The following is a 12809-nucleotide window of genomic DNA, read 5'->3' on the forward strand; positions in this document are numbered from 1 at the left end:
CCCGGCTAGTTTTTTATATTTTTAATAGAGACGGGGTCTCACCGTGTTAGCCAGGATGGTCTCGATCTCCTGAACTTGTGATCCGCCCGTCTCAGCCTCCCAAAGTGCTGGGATTACAGGCTTGAGCCACCGCGCCCGGCCTTTTAAATTTATTTTTTATTTTTTATTTTTTTTATTTTTGGGACGGAGTCTCGCTCTATCGCCCAGGCTGGAGTGCAGTGGCCGGATCTCAGCTCACTGCAAGCTCCGCCTCCCGGGCTTACGCCATTCTCCTGCCTCAGCCTCCCAAGTAGCTGGGACTACAGGCGCCCGCCACCTCGCCCGGCTAGTTTTTTGTATTTTTTAGTAGAGACGGGGTTTCACGGTGTTAGCCAGGATGGTGTCGATCTCCTGACCTCGTGATCCGCCCTTCTCGGCCTCCCAAAGTGCTGGGATTACAGGCTTGAGCCACCGCGCCCGGCTTTGTTTGTTTGTTTTGTTTTGTTTTGTTTTGTTTGTTTTGTTTTTTTGAGACGGAGTCTCGCTCTGTCACCCAGGCTGGAGTGCAGTGGCCGGATCTCAGCTCACTGCAAGCTCCGCCTCCCGGGTTCACGCCATTCTCCTGCCTCAGCCTCCCGAGTAGCTGGGACTACAGGCGCCGCCACCTCGCCCGGCTAGTTTTTTATATTTTTAATAGAGACGGGGTCTCACCGTGTTAGCCAGGATGGTCTCGATCTCCTGAACTTGTGATCCGCCCGTCTCAGCCTCCCAAAGTGCTGGATTACAGGCTTGAGCCACCGCGCCGGCCTTTTAAATTTATTTTTTATTTTTTTTTTTTTTTATTTTTGGGACGGAGTCTCGCTCTATCGCCCAGGCTGGAGTGCAGTGGCCGGATCTCAGCTCACTGCAAGCTCCGCCTCCCGGGCTTACGCCATTCTCCTGCCTCAGCCTCCCAAGTAGCTGGGACTACAGGCGCCCGCCACCTCGCCCGGCTAGTTTTTTGTATTTTTAGTAGAGACGGGGTTTCACGGTGTTAGCCAGATGGTGTCGATCTCCTGACCTCGTGATCCGCCCTTCTCGGCCTCCCAAAGTGCTGGGATTACAGGCTTGAGCCACCGCGCCCGGCTTTGTTTGTTTGTTTTTGTTTGTTTGTTTTGAGAGGGTCTTCATTCTGTCGCCCAGGCTGGAGTGCAGTGATGTGACCTCCACTCACTGCAGCCTCTGCCTCCCAGGTTCAAGAGATTCTCGTGCCTCAGCCTCCCTAGTAGCTGGAATTACAGGCGCACATCATCAAGCCTGCCTTTTTGTATTTTTAGTAGCATTCCAATCTCTGTTGGTTTAATGTAGAGGAAGGGATCCAAAGGCTTAGGGAAGTTGGAACACTAGAGTGGATTAGTTACTTTAGACCTGCTCATCCCTAATGGAAGGGTCCAGAAGACAGATCCTTCACCATAGGGTATAACCTTGTGGAACAGATTTGTGAAGGGAGCACCCGTGTCCTTGAAGAGCTCTGTGATTGCTCCTCTCCATATGCCAGATTGTACGGTGGGAACTACACTCACTCAACTGGAAAACTTAAACGCAGTGGGAATAATTAAATCCTGAGGTGGCAGGAGCCAAGTGGCAACACTCAACCATCAAAGGCAAAGCAGACATAGTTACTGTAATGGACAGCAGAGGCAAAGCAGCAATTGGAATAGTCTGACTCATTGATAGAAAGCCTACTGAACTCTTTTTTTTTTTTTCTTTGAGACAGAGTCTTGCTCTGTTGCCCAGGTTGGAGTGCAGTGGCGTGATCTCAGGTTACTGCAACCTCCCGCTTCCGGGTTCAAGTGATTCTCCCTCCTCAGCCTCCCAAGTAGCTGGGATTACAGGCATGTGCCACCATGTCCAGTTAATATTTTTTTTCTTATGTTTTGATAGGGAGGCTTGCTCTGTCGCTCAGGCTGGAGTGCAGTGGTGCAATCTTGGCTCACTGAAACCTCTGCCTCCCAGGTTCAAGCAATTTTCCTGCCTCAGCCTCCCGAGTAGCTGGGACTACAGGCCCATGACACCATGTCCAGCTAGTTTTTGTATTTTTAGCACAGACGGGATTTTACCATGTTGTCCAGGCTGGTCTCGAATTCCTGGCCTCAAGTGATTCACCTGCCTCAGCCCCGCAAAGTGCTGTGATTACAGGCATGAGCCACTGCGCCCAGCCCAATTTTTTTTTTTTTTTTTTTAGATGGAGTTTCACTCTTGTCACCCAGGCTGGAGTACAATGGCACAATCTTGGCTCACTACAACCTACACCGCCCAGGTTCAAGCGATTCTCCTGCCTTAGCCTCCCAAATAGCTGGGATTATAGGCACCCGCCACCATGCCTGGGTAATTTTTTGAGTTTTTAGTAGAGACAGAGTTTCACCATATCGGCCAGGCTGGTCTCGAACTCCTGACCTCAGGTGATCCACCTGCCTCGGCCTCCCAAGATGCTGGGGTTATAGGCATGAGCCAATGAAAAATTGCCAGCCTGCCTGGCTAATTTTTGTATTTTTAGTAGAGACAAGGTTTCGCCATGTTGGTCAGGTTGGTCTCAAACTCCTGACCTCAGGTGATCCACCTGCCTCGACCTCCCAAGGTGCTGGGATTACAGGCATGAGCCACTGTCCCTGGCCCAATTTTTTTTATTTTTAGTAGAGACAGCGTTTTGCCATGTTGCCAGGCTGGTTTCAAACTCCTGACCTCATGTGATCTGCTGCCTTGGCCTCTCAAAGTGCTGAGATTACAGGTGTGAGCCACCATGCCCAGCACTTACTGCATTCTTACTTAATTTGTATAAATAGAAAACTTCCAGGTTGAGTGGACAAAAGACTAATTTGAATTGTAAAACAGAGAATCGGCCAGGTGTGGTGGCTCTTGCCTGTAATCTCAGCACTTTGGGAGGCCAAGGCAGGCGGATCACCTGAGGTTGGGAGTTCGAAATCAGCCTGACCAACATGTAGAAACTCCATCCCTCCTAAAAATACAAAATTAGCCAGGCGTGGTGGCACATGCCTGTAATCCCAGCTACCTGGGAGGCTGAGGCAGGAGAATTGCTTGAACCTGGGAGGCAGAGGTTTCGGTGAGCCTGAGATTGTGCCTTTGCCCTCCAGCCTGGGCAACAAGAGCGAAATTCTGTCTCAAAAAGAAATAGAGCGTCGTGGTCTCTCAAGCAATTTCCAGACTTGAGCCAGCTTACAGACCCAGAACTGCTTGAATGAAGGGGAGGCCAGGTCCCATTGAGGAAGGACCCCACTACACTATGGACAATTTATACTGTTACTTTTTCTCCCATCTTTCCCCAAGGAGACCTCTGGGCTAGGGTAACTGTGCATTAGGGAAAGGGGAATAATTAGACCTTCGGGGAGTACTGGACACTGGCTCTTAGCTGACATTGATTCTAGGGGACCCAAAACATCATTGTGGTCCTCCAGTTATAGTAGGGACTTATGGAGATCAGGTAATTACTGGAGTTTTAGCTCAGGTCCAACTTACAGTAGGTCCAATGGGTCCCTGTACTCATCCTGTGGTCATTTCCCCAGTGCCAGAATGCATAATTGGCATAGACATACTTAGTAGCTGGCAGAATCCCCACAGTGGCTCCCTGAGCAGTAGGGTGAGGGCTACTGTGGTGGGAAAGGCCAAATGGAAGCCATTAGAGCTGCCTCTGCCTGGAAAAATAGTAAATAAAAAAACAATATTGGGCCAGGCACAGTGGTTCACACCCGTAATCCCAGCACTTTGGGCGGCTGAGGCGGGCGGATCATCTGAGGTCAGGAGTTCAAGACCAGCCTGGTCAATGTGATGAAACTTCATCTCTACTAAAAATACAAAAAATTAGCCAGGTGTGGTGGCAGGTGCCTGTAATCCCAGCTACTCAGGAGGCTGAGGCAGGAGAACCACTTGATTCCGGGAGGCGGAGGTTGTAGTGAGGCAAGACTGCATCACTGCACTCCAGCCTGGGCAGCAAGAGCAAAACCGTCTCAAGACAAAACAAAACAATATTGCATCCCTGGAGGGATTGCAGAGATTAATGACACCATAAAGGACTTGAAAGACAAAGAGGTGGTGGTTCCCACCACATCCTCGTTCAACTCTCCTATTTGGCCTGTGCAGAAGACAGGTGGATCTTGGACAATGACAGTGGATTTTTGTAAGCTTAACCAAGTGGTGACTCCAATTGCAGCTGCTGTACCAGATGTAGCTTTATTGCTTGAGCGAATTAACACATCTCCTGGTACCTGTTATGCAGGTACTGATTTGGCAAATGCCTTTTTCTCCATTCCTGTCCATAAGGCCCACCAGAGGCAATTCGCCTTCAGCTGGCAAGGCTGGCAATATACTTTCACTATCCTACCTCAGGGGTATATCAGCTCTCCAGCTTTGTGTCATAATCTTGTTCGCAGAGATCTTGATCACTTTTCCGTCCATCAGGTATCACACTGGTCCATTACATTAATGACATTATGCTGATTAGATCCAGTGAGAGAGATGTAACAAACACACTGGACTTGGTGAGACATTTGCATGCCAGGGAATGGGAAGTAAATCTGAGTAAAATTCAGGGAACTTCTACCTCAGTGAAATTTCTAGGGGTTCAGTGGTGTGGGGCCTTGCCTGTCAAGATATTCCTTCTAAGGTGAAGGATAAATTGCTGCACTTGGCCCCTCCTACAACCAAGAAACAGGCACAGTGCCTACTGGGCCTATTTGGATTTTGGGGGCAACGCGTTCCTCATTTGGGTGTGTTGCTCTGGTATCAAGTGACCCTAAAGGCTGCCAGTTTTGAGTAGGTCCAAAACAGGAGAAGGCTCTTCAACAGGTCCAGGCTGCTTTGCAAGCTGCTCTGCCATTTAGGCCGTATGACCCAGCAGATCCAATGGTGCTTGAGGTGTCAGTGACAGATAGGGTTGCTGTTTGGTGCCTTTGGCAGGCCCCCATAGGTGAATCACAGTGGAGGCCTCTAGGATTTTGGAACAAGGCCCTGCCGTCTTCTTCAGCTAACTACTTTTCTTTTGAGAGACAGCTCTTGGCCTGTTACTGGGCTTTAGTAGAAACTGAACGTTTGACTATGGGTCATCAAGTCACCATGCGACCTGAACTGCCTCATGAACTGGGTGCTTTCTGACCCATCTAGCCATAAAGTTGGGTGTGCACAGCAGCACTCCATCATCAAATGGAAGTGGTATATATGTGATCGGGCTGGAGCACGTCCTGAAGGCACAAGTAAGTTGCATGAGGAAGCAACTCAAATGCCCATGGCCACCACTCCTGCCACCCTGCCTTCTCTCCCCCAGCCTGCACCAATAGCCTCATGGGAGTTCCCCCTGATGAGCTAACAGAGGAAGAGAAGACTAGGGCCTGGTTTACAGCTAGCTCTGCATGACATGCAGGCACCGCCTGGAAGTGAACAGCTGCAGCACTACAGCCCCTTTCTAAGAAGGACATATCCCTGAAGGACAGCTGTGAAGGGAAATCTTCCCAGTGGGCAGAACTTCGAGGAGTGAACCTGGTTGTGCTCTTTGCTTAGAGGGAGAAATGACCAGATGTGCAATTATATACTGATTCATGGGCTGTAGCCAATGTTTTAGCTGGATGGTCAGGGGCTTGGAAGAAGCACGACTGGAAAATTGGTGACAAAGGCATTTGGGAAAGAGCTATGTGAATGCACCTCTTTGAGTGATCAAAAACTGTGAAGATATTTGTATCCCATGTGAATGCTTACCAAAGGGTGATCTCAGCAAAGGATTTTTTTTTTTTTTTTTTTGAGATGGAGTCTTGCTCTGTTGCCAGGCTGGAGTGCAGTGGCGCAATCTCGGCTCACTGCAACCTCTGCCTCCCAGGTTTAAGTGATTCTTTTGCCTCAGCCTCCCGAGTAGCTGGGACTACAGGTGCGTGCCACCACGCCCAGCTAATTTTTTTATATTTTCAGTAGCGACAGGATTTCACCGTGTTAACCAGAATGGTCTCAATCTCCTGACCTTGTGATCTGCCCACCTTGGCCTCCCAAAATGCTGGAATTACAGGCTTAAGCCACCGCGCCCAGCCAACAGAGGAGAATTTTAATAATCAACTGGATAGGATAACTTGTTCTGTGGACACCACTCAGCCTCTTTCCCCAGCCACCCCTGTCATCGCCCAATGGGCCCATGAACAAAGTGGCCATGGTGGCAGTGATGGAGGTTACTAATGGGCTCAGCAACATGGACTTCCACTCACTAAGGCTGACCTGGCTATGGCCGCAACTGAGTGCCCTATTTTCCAGCAGCAAAGACCAGCACTGAGTCCTTGATATGGCACCATTCCTTGAGGTGATCAGCCAGCCACTTGGTGGCAGTTTGACTATGTTGGACCTCTTCCATCATGGAAAGGGCAGAGGTTTGTCCTCGCTGGAATAGACACTTACTCTAGATATGGGTTTGCCTGTCTTGCATGCAATGCTTCTGCCAAGACTATCATCCGTGGACTTATAGAATGCCTTATCCACCATCATGGTATTCCACACAGCATTGCCTCTGACCAAGGCACACGCTTGCAAGCTAAACAAGTGCGACAGTGGGCTCTTGCTCATGGGATTCACTTGTCTTACCATGTTCCCCATCATCCTGAAGCAGCTGGACTGATAGAACAGCGGAATGGCCTTTTGAAGTCACAATTACAATGCCAACTAGGTTACAATACTTTGCAGGGCTGGGGCAGAGTTCTCCAGAAGGCTGTGTGTGCTCTGAATCAGCACACGGTATGCTGATTCGTACTGTTTCTCCCATAGGCAGGATTCAAGCATCCAGGAATCAAGAGGTGGAAGTGGAAGTGGCACCACTCACCATTACCCCTAGTGACGCACTAGCAAAATTATTGCTTCCTGTTCCCACGGCATTATGTTCTGCTGTCTTAGAAGGAGGTCTTAGTTTTAGAGGGAGGAACGTTGCCACCAGGAGGCACAATGATTTCATTAAACTGGAAGTTAAGATTGCCTCCTAGGGCCGGGCGCGGTGGCTCAAGCCTGTAATCCCAGCACTTTGGGAGGCCGAGACGGGCGGATCACGAGGTCAGGAGATCGAGATCATCCCGGCTAACACGGTGAAACCCCGTCTCTACTAAAAAAAATACAAAAATCTAGCCGGGCGAGGTGGCGGGCGCCTGTAGTCCCAGCTACTCGGGAGGCTGAGGCCGGAGAATGGCGTAAACCCGGGAGGCGGAGCTTGCAGTGAGCTGAGATCCGGCCACAGCACTCCAGCCTGGGCGACAGAGCGAGACTCTGTCTCAAAAAAAAAAAAAAAAAAAAAAAGATTGCCTCCTAGGCAATGGCTCATGCCTATAATCTCAGCACTTTGGGAGGCCGAGACGGGCAGATTACCTGAGGTCAGGAGTTCGAGACCAGCTTGGCCAGCATGGTGAAACCCCGTCTCCACTAAAAATACAAAAAAATTGGCCGGGCACGGTGGCTCACGCCTGTAATCTCAGCACTTTCGGAGGCTGAGGCAGGTGGATCATCTGAGGTCAGGAGTTTGAGACCAGCCTGGCCAACATGGTGAAACTCCGTGTCTTCTAAAAATACAAAAACATTAGCCAGACGTGGTGGTAGGTGCCTGTAATCCCAGCTATTTGGGAGGCTGAGGCAGGAGAATCACTTGAACCTGGGAGGTGGAAGTTGCAGTGAGCTGAGATCGTGCCACTGCACTCCAGTCTGGCTGACAACAGCAAAACTCCATCTCAAAAAAAAAAAAAAAAAAAAAAAAAAAAAGAAGCAGCCGGGCGCAGTGGCTCACGCCTGTAATCCCAACACTTTGGGAGGCCGAGATGGGCGGATCACGAGGTCAGGAGATTGAGACCATCCTGGCTAATACGGTGAAACCCCGTCTCTACTAAAAAATACAAAAAACTAGCTGGGCGAGGTGGCAGGCGCCTGTAGTCCCAGCTACTTGGGAGGCTGAGGCAGGAGAATGGCATAAACCCAGGAGGCAGAGCTTGCAGTGAGCTGAGATCCAGCCACTGCACTCCAACCTGGGCAACAGAGTGAGACTCTGTCTCAAAAAAAAAAAAGGCCAGATGCGGTGGCTCACACCTATAATCCCAGCACTCTGGGAGGCCAAGGCGGACAGATAAGGTCAGGAGATCAAGACCATCCTGGCTAACACAGTGAAACCCCATCTCTACTAAACATACACAGGCATGGTAATGGGTGCCTGTAGTCCCAGCTACTTGGGAGGCTGAGGCAGGAGAATTGCTTGAACGCAGGAAGCGGAGGTTGCAGTGAGCCGAGATCACGCCACTGCACTCCAGCCTAGGTGACAGAGCAAGACTCTGTCTCAAAAAACAAACATATGACGTAAGATTTATTACCTTCATATCAGACCAGACCTGGTGGCTCACGCCTGTAATCCCAGCACTTTGGGAGGCCAAGGCAGGCTGATCACTGCAGGTTAGGAGTTCAAGAACAGCCTGACCAACACAGTAAAACCCTGTCTCTACTCAAAATACAAAAATTATCCAGGTGCAGTGGCACACGCCTGTAATATCAGCTACTCGGGAGGCTGAGGTGGGAGCCTCGCTTGAACCCAGGAGGCAAAGGTTGCTGTGAGCTGGGATCACACCACTGCACTCCTGCATTGCAGCCTGGGCGACAGAGCAAGACTCCATCTCAAAAAAATATGTATTAATTTGATTGGATTGAAGGATACAAAATATTGTTCCTGGGTGTGTCTGTGAGGGTGTTTGCAAAGAAGATTAACATTTCAGTCAGTGGACTTGGAGGGGCAGGACCACCCTCAATTTGGGTGGGCACCATCCAATCAGCTGCCAGCGCGGCTAGAATAAAGCAGACAGAAGGTGGGAGCTAACTTGCTAAGCCTTCCAGGCTTCGTCTTTCTCCCTTGTGGGATGCTTCTTGCCCTCAAATATCAGACTCCAAGTTCTTTGGCTTTTGGACTCTTGGACTTAGGCCAGTGGTTTGCCAGGGGCTCTTGGGCCTTTGGCCACAGACTGAAGGCTGCACTGTCGGCTTCCTTACTTTTGAGGTTTTGGGACTCTGAGCGACTGAGCTACTATTTTTTTTTTTTTTGAGACGGAGTCTCGCTCTGTTGCCCAGGCTGGAGTGCAGTGGCGTGATGTTGGCTCACTGCAAGCCCCACCTCACAGGTTCACGCCATTCTCCTGCCTCAGCTTTCCAAGTAGCTGGGACTACAGGCGCCTGCCAACACGCCCGGCTAATTTTTTGTATTTTTAGTACAGATGGTGTTTCACCGTGTTAGCCAGGATGGTCTGGATTGCCTGACCTCGTGACCCACCTGTCTCGGCCTCCCAAAGTCCTGGGATTACAGGTGTGAGCCACTGCGCCTGGCCTTCTTTTTTTTTTTTTGAGACTGAGCTTCACTCCTGTTGCACAGGTTGGAATGTGATGGCACTATCTCGGCTCACTGCAACCTCTGCCCCAGGTTCAAGCAATTGTCCTGCCTCAGCCTCCTGAGTAGCTGGGATTACAGGGGCATGCCACCACGCCCTGCCAATTTTTGTTTGTTTTAGTAGAGACAGCGTTTCATCATATTGGTCAGGTTGGTCTCAAAATCCTGACCTCAGGTGATCCGCCCGCCTTGGCCTCCAAAAGTGTTGGGATTATAGGCATGAGCCACTGCGTCCAGCCCACTATTGGCTTCCTTGCTCCTCAACTTGTAGATGGTCTATCAAGGGACTTCACTTTGTGACCATGTGAGTCAATTCTCCTTAGTAAACTCCCTTTGGCTAGGTGAGGTGGCTCACACTTGTAATCCCAGCACTTTGGGAGGCCAAGGCAGGCAGATCACAAGGTCAGGAGTTAGAGACTAGCCTGGCCACCATGGTGAAACCTTGTCTCTACTAAAAAAAATACAAAACTTAGCCAGATGTGGTGGCGTGTGCCTGTAATCCCAGTTACTCGGGGGCTGAGGTAGGAGAATTGCTTGAACTTGGGAGGTAGAGGTTGCAGTGAGCCTATGTTGCTCCACTGCACTCCAGCCTGGGCAACAGGGCAAGACTCTAGCTCAAAAAATAAAATAAAATAAAAATAAACTCCCTTTCATACATACATATGTTCTATTAGTTCTGTCCCTCTAGAGAACCCTAATACAGATTTTGGTACCATGTTGGCTGGGCTGGTCTTGAACTCCTGATCTCAAGTGATTCACCCACCTTGGCCTCCCAAAGTGCTGGGATTACAGGCATGAGTCACTACACCTGGGCTGTGTTGATTTATTTTATTTTATTTTATTTTATTTTTATGTGACGGAGTATCATTGGAGTGCAGTGGCACGATCTAAGTTCACTGCAACCTCCGCCTCCTGGGATCAAGCAATTCTTCTGCCTCAGCCTCCTGAGTAGCTGGGATTACAGGTGCCCGCCACCATGCCTGGCTAATTTTTGTATTTTTAGCAGAGATGGGGGTTTCACCACGTTAGCCAGGCTAGTCTCAAACTCATGACCTCAAGTGATCCACTTGCCTCAGCCTCCCAAAGTGCTGGGATTACAGGCATGAGTCACTACACCTGGGCTGTGTTGATTTATTTTATTTTATTTTATTTTATTTTTATGTGACGGAGTATCATTGGAGTGCAGTGGCACGATCTAAGTTCACTGCAACCTCCGCCTCCTGGGATCAAGCAATTCTTCTGCCTCAGCCTCCTGAGTAGCTGGGATTACAGGTGCCCGCCACCATGCCTGGCTAATTTTTGTATTTTTAGCAGAGATGGGGGTTTCACCACGTTAGCCAGGCTAGTCTCAAACTCATGACCTCAAGTGATCCACTTGCCTCAGCCTCCCAAAGTGCTGGGATTACAGGCATGAGCCACAGTGCATGACCCACACCTAGCTAATTTTATAAATTATTTGTAGCGATATCTTTAGGTCTTGAACTCCTGGCATCAAGGGATCCTCTCACCTTGGCTTCCCAAAGTGCTGGGATTACAGGTGTGATCCACAGCACTGGTCTTTATTATTATTATTATTTTGAATCATTGGCAGCCTCTTGGGCAGAGTAGGCTCAGAGAGACTCCCGATATATATATTTTTAATTAATACCTATCTTAATGGGTGTAAAGTGCTATCTCATTATGATTTTGGTTTGCATTTTCCTAATGATTAGTGATGCTGAGCATCATTTCATGTGCTTATTGGCCATCTTTGGAGAAATATCTATGCAAGTCCTTTTGCCCATTATTAAATTGGGCTAGGTTTGTGTTGTTGTTGTTGAGTTATGAGTTCCTTATGTATTATGAATATTAATCCCTTATCAGATATGTTATTTACAAACATGTTCTCTGATGTTGGTTGTCTTTCCACTCTGTTGATAGTGTCCTTTGATGTACAAGGGTTTTTTTTTTTTTTTTTTTTTTCTGAGACGGAGTTTCGCTCTTGTCCAGGCTGGAGTGCAATGATGCTATCTTGGTTCACCACAACCTCTGCCTCCTGGATTCAAGCGATTCTCCTGCCTCAGCCTCTCAAGTACCTGGGATTACAGGCATGCACCACCACGCCCGGCTAATTTTTTTTTGTATTTTTAGTAGAGACAGTGTTTCACCATATTGGCCAGGTTGGTCTTGAACTCCTGACCTCGTGATCTGCCCACCTCAGCCTCCCAAAGCTCTGGGATTACTTGCGTGAGCCACCACAACTGGCTTTTTTTTTTTTTTTTTTTTTTTTTTTTGAGACAGAGTCTCACTCTGTTGCCCAGGCTGGAGTGCAGTAGCACGATCTTGGCTTACTGCAACTCTGCCTCCTGGGTGCAAGCAATTCTCCTGCCTCAGACTCCCAAGTAGCTGGGATTATAGGTGTCTGCCACCATGCCTGGCTAATTTTTGTATTTTCAGTAGAGACGGGGTTTCACCATGTTGGCCAGGCTGGTTTCGAACTCCTGACCTCAGGTGATCTGCCCACCTCGGCCTCCCAAAGTGCTGGGATTAGAGGCAGGAGCCACTGTTCCGGCCTTCTTTTTTAAGATGGAGTTTCCCTGTTGTCACCCAGGCTAGAGCGCAATGGCAGGATCTCAGCTCACTGCAACCTCTGCCTCCCGGGTTCAAGCGTTCTCCTGTCTCAGCCCCCAGAGTAGCTGGGATTACAGGCACCCGCCACCATGCCCGGCTAATTTTTGTAATTTTAGTAGCAATGGGGTTTCACCATGTTGGGTAGGCTGGTCTCGAACTCCTGACCTCAGCTTATCTGCCCACCTCGGTCTCCCAAAGTGCTGGGATTATAGGCGTGAGCCACCACACCCAGCCGGGTTTTTCATTTTAATTTTAAAATTAATGTTAACATTTTAAAATTTGATGAAGACCAATTTATTTTTTGTTGCTTGTGCACCATTGTGTTATATCCAAGAAATCATTGACAAAGTCGATGTCATTTTCCCCTGTGTTTTCTCTAAGGGTTTTATAGTTTAAGGTCTTACATTTAGGTCTTTGATCCATTTTGAATTAATTTTCTTTTCTTTTTTTTTTTTTTTTTTGTATTTTTTAGTAGAGACGGGGTTTCACCGGGTTAGCCAGGATGGTCTCGATCTCCTGACCTTGTGATCCGCCCGTCTCGGCCTCCCAAAGTGCTGGTATTACAGGCTTGAGCCACCGCGCCCGGCCAATTTTCTTTTCTTTTTTCTTTTTGAGACGGAGTTTCACTCTTGTTGCCCATGCTGGAGTGCAATGGTGCGGTCTCAGTTCACTGCAACCTCCGCCTCCTGGGTTCAAGCAATTCTCTTGTCTCAGCCTCCCTCTTAACTGGGATTACAGGCATGCTCCATCATGCCCGGCTAATTTTGTATTTTTAGTTAGAGACGGGGTTTCTCCATGTTGG

This window comes from Trachypithecus francoisi, unplaced genomic scaffold (assembly GCF_009764315.1).
Source record: "Trachypithecus francoisi isolate TF-2019V2 unplaced genomic scaffold, Tfra_2.0 Lachesis_group12, whole genome shotgun sequence".
NCBI classification, from domain to species: domain Eukaryota; kingdom Metazoa; phylum Chordata; class Mammalia; order Primates; family Cercopithecidae; genus Trachypithecus; species Trachypithecus francoisi.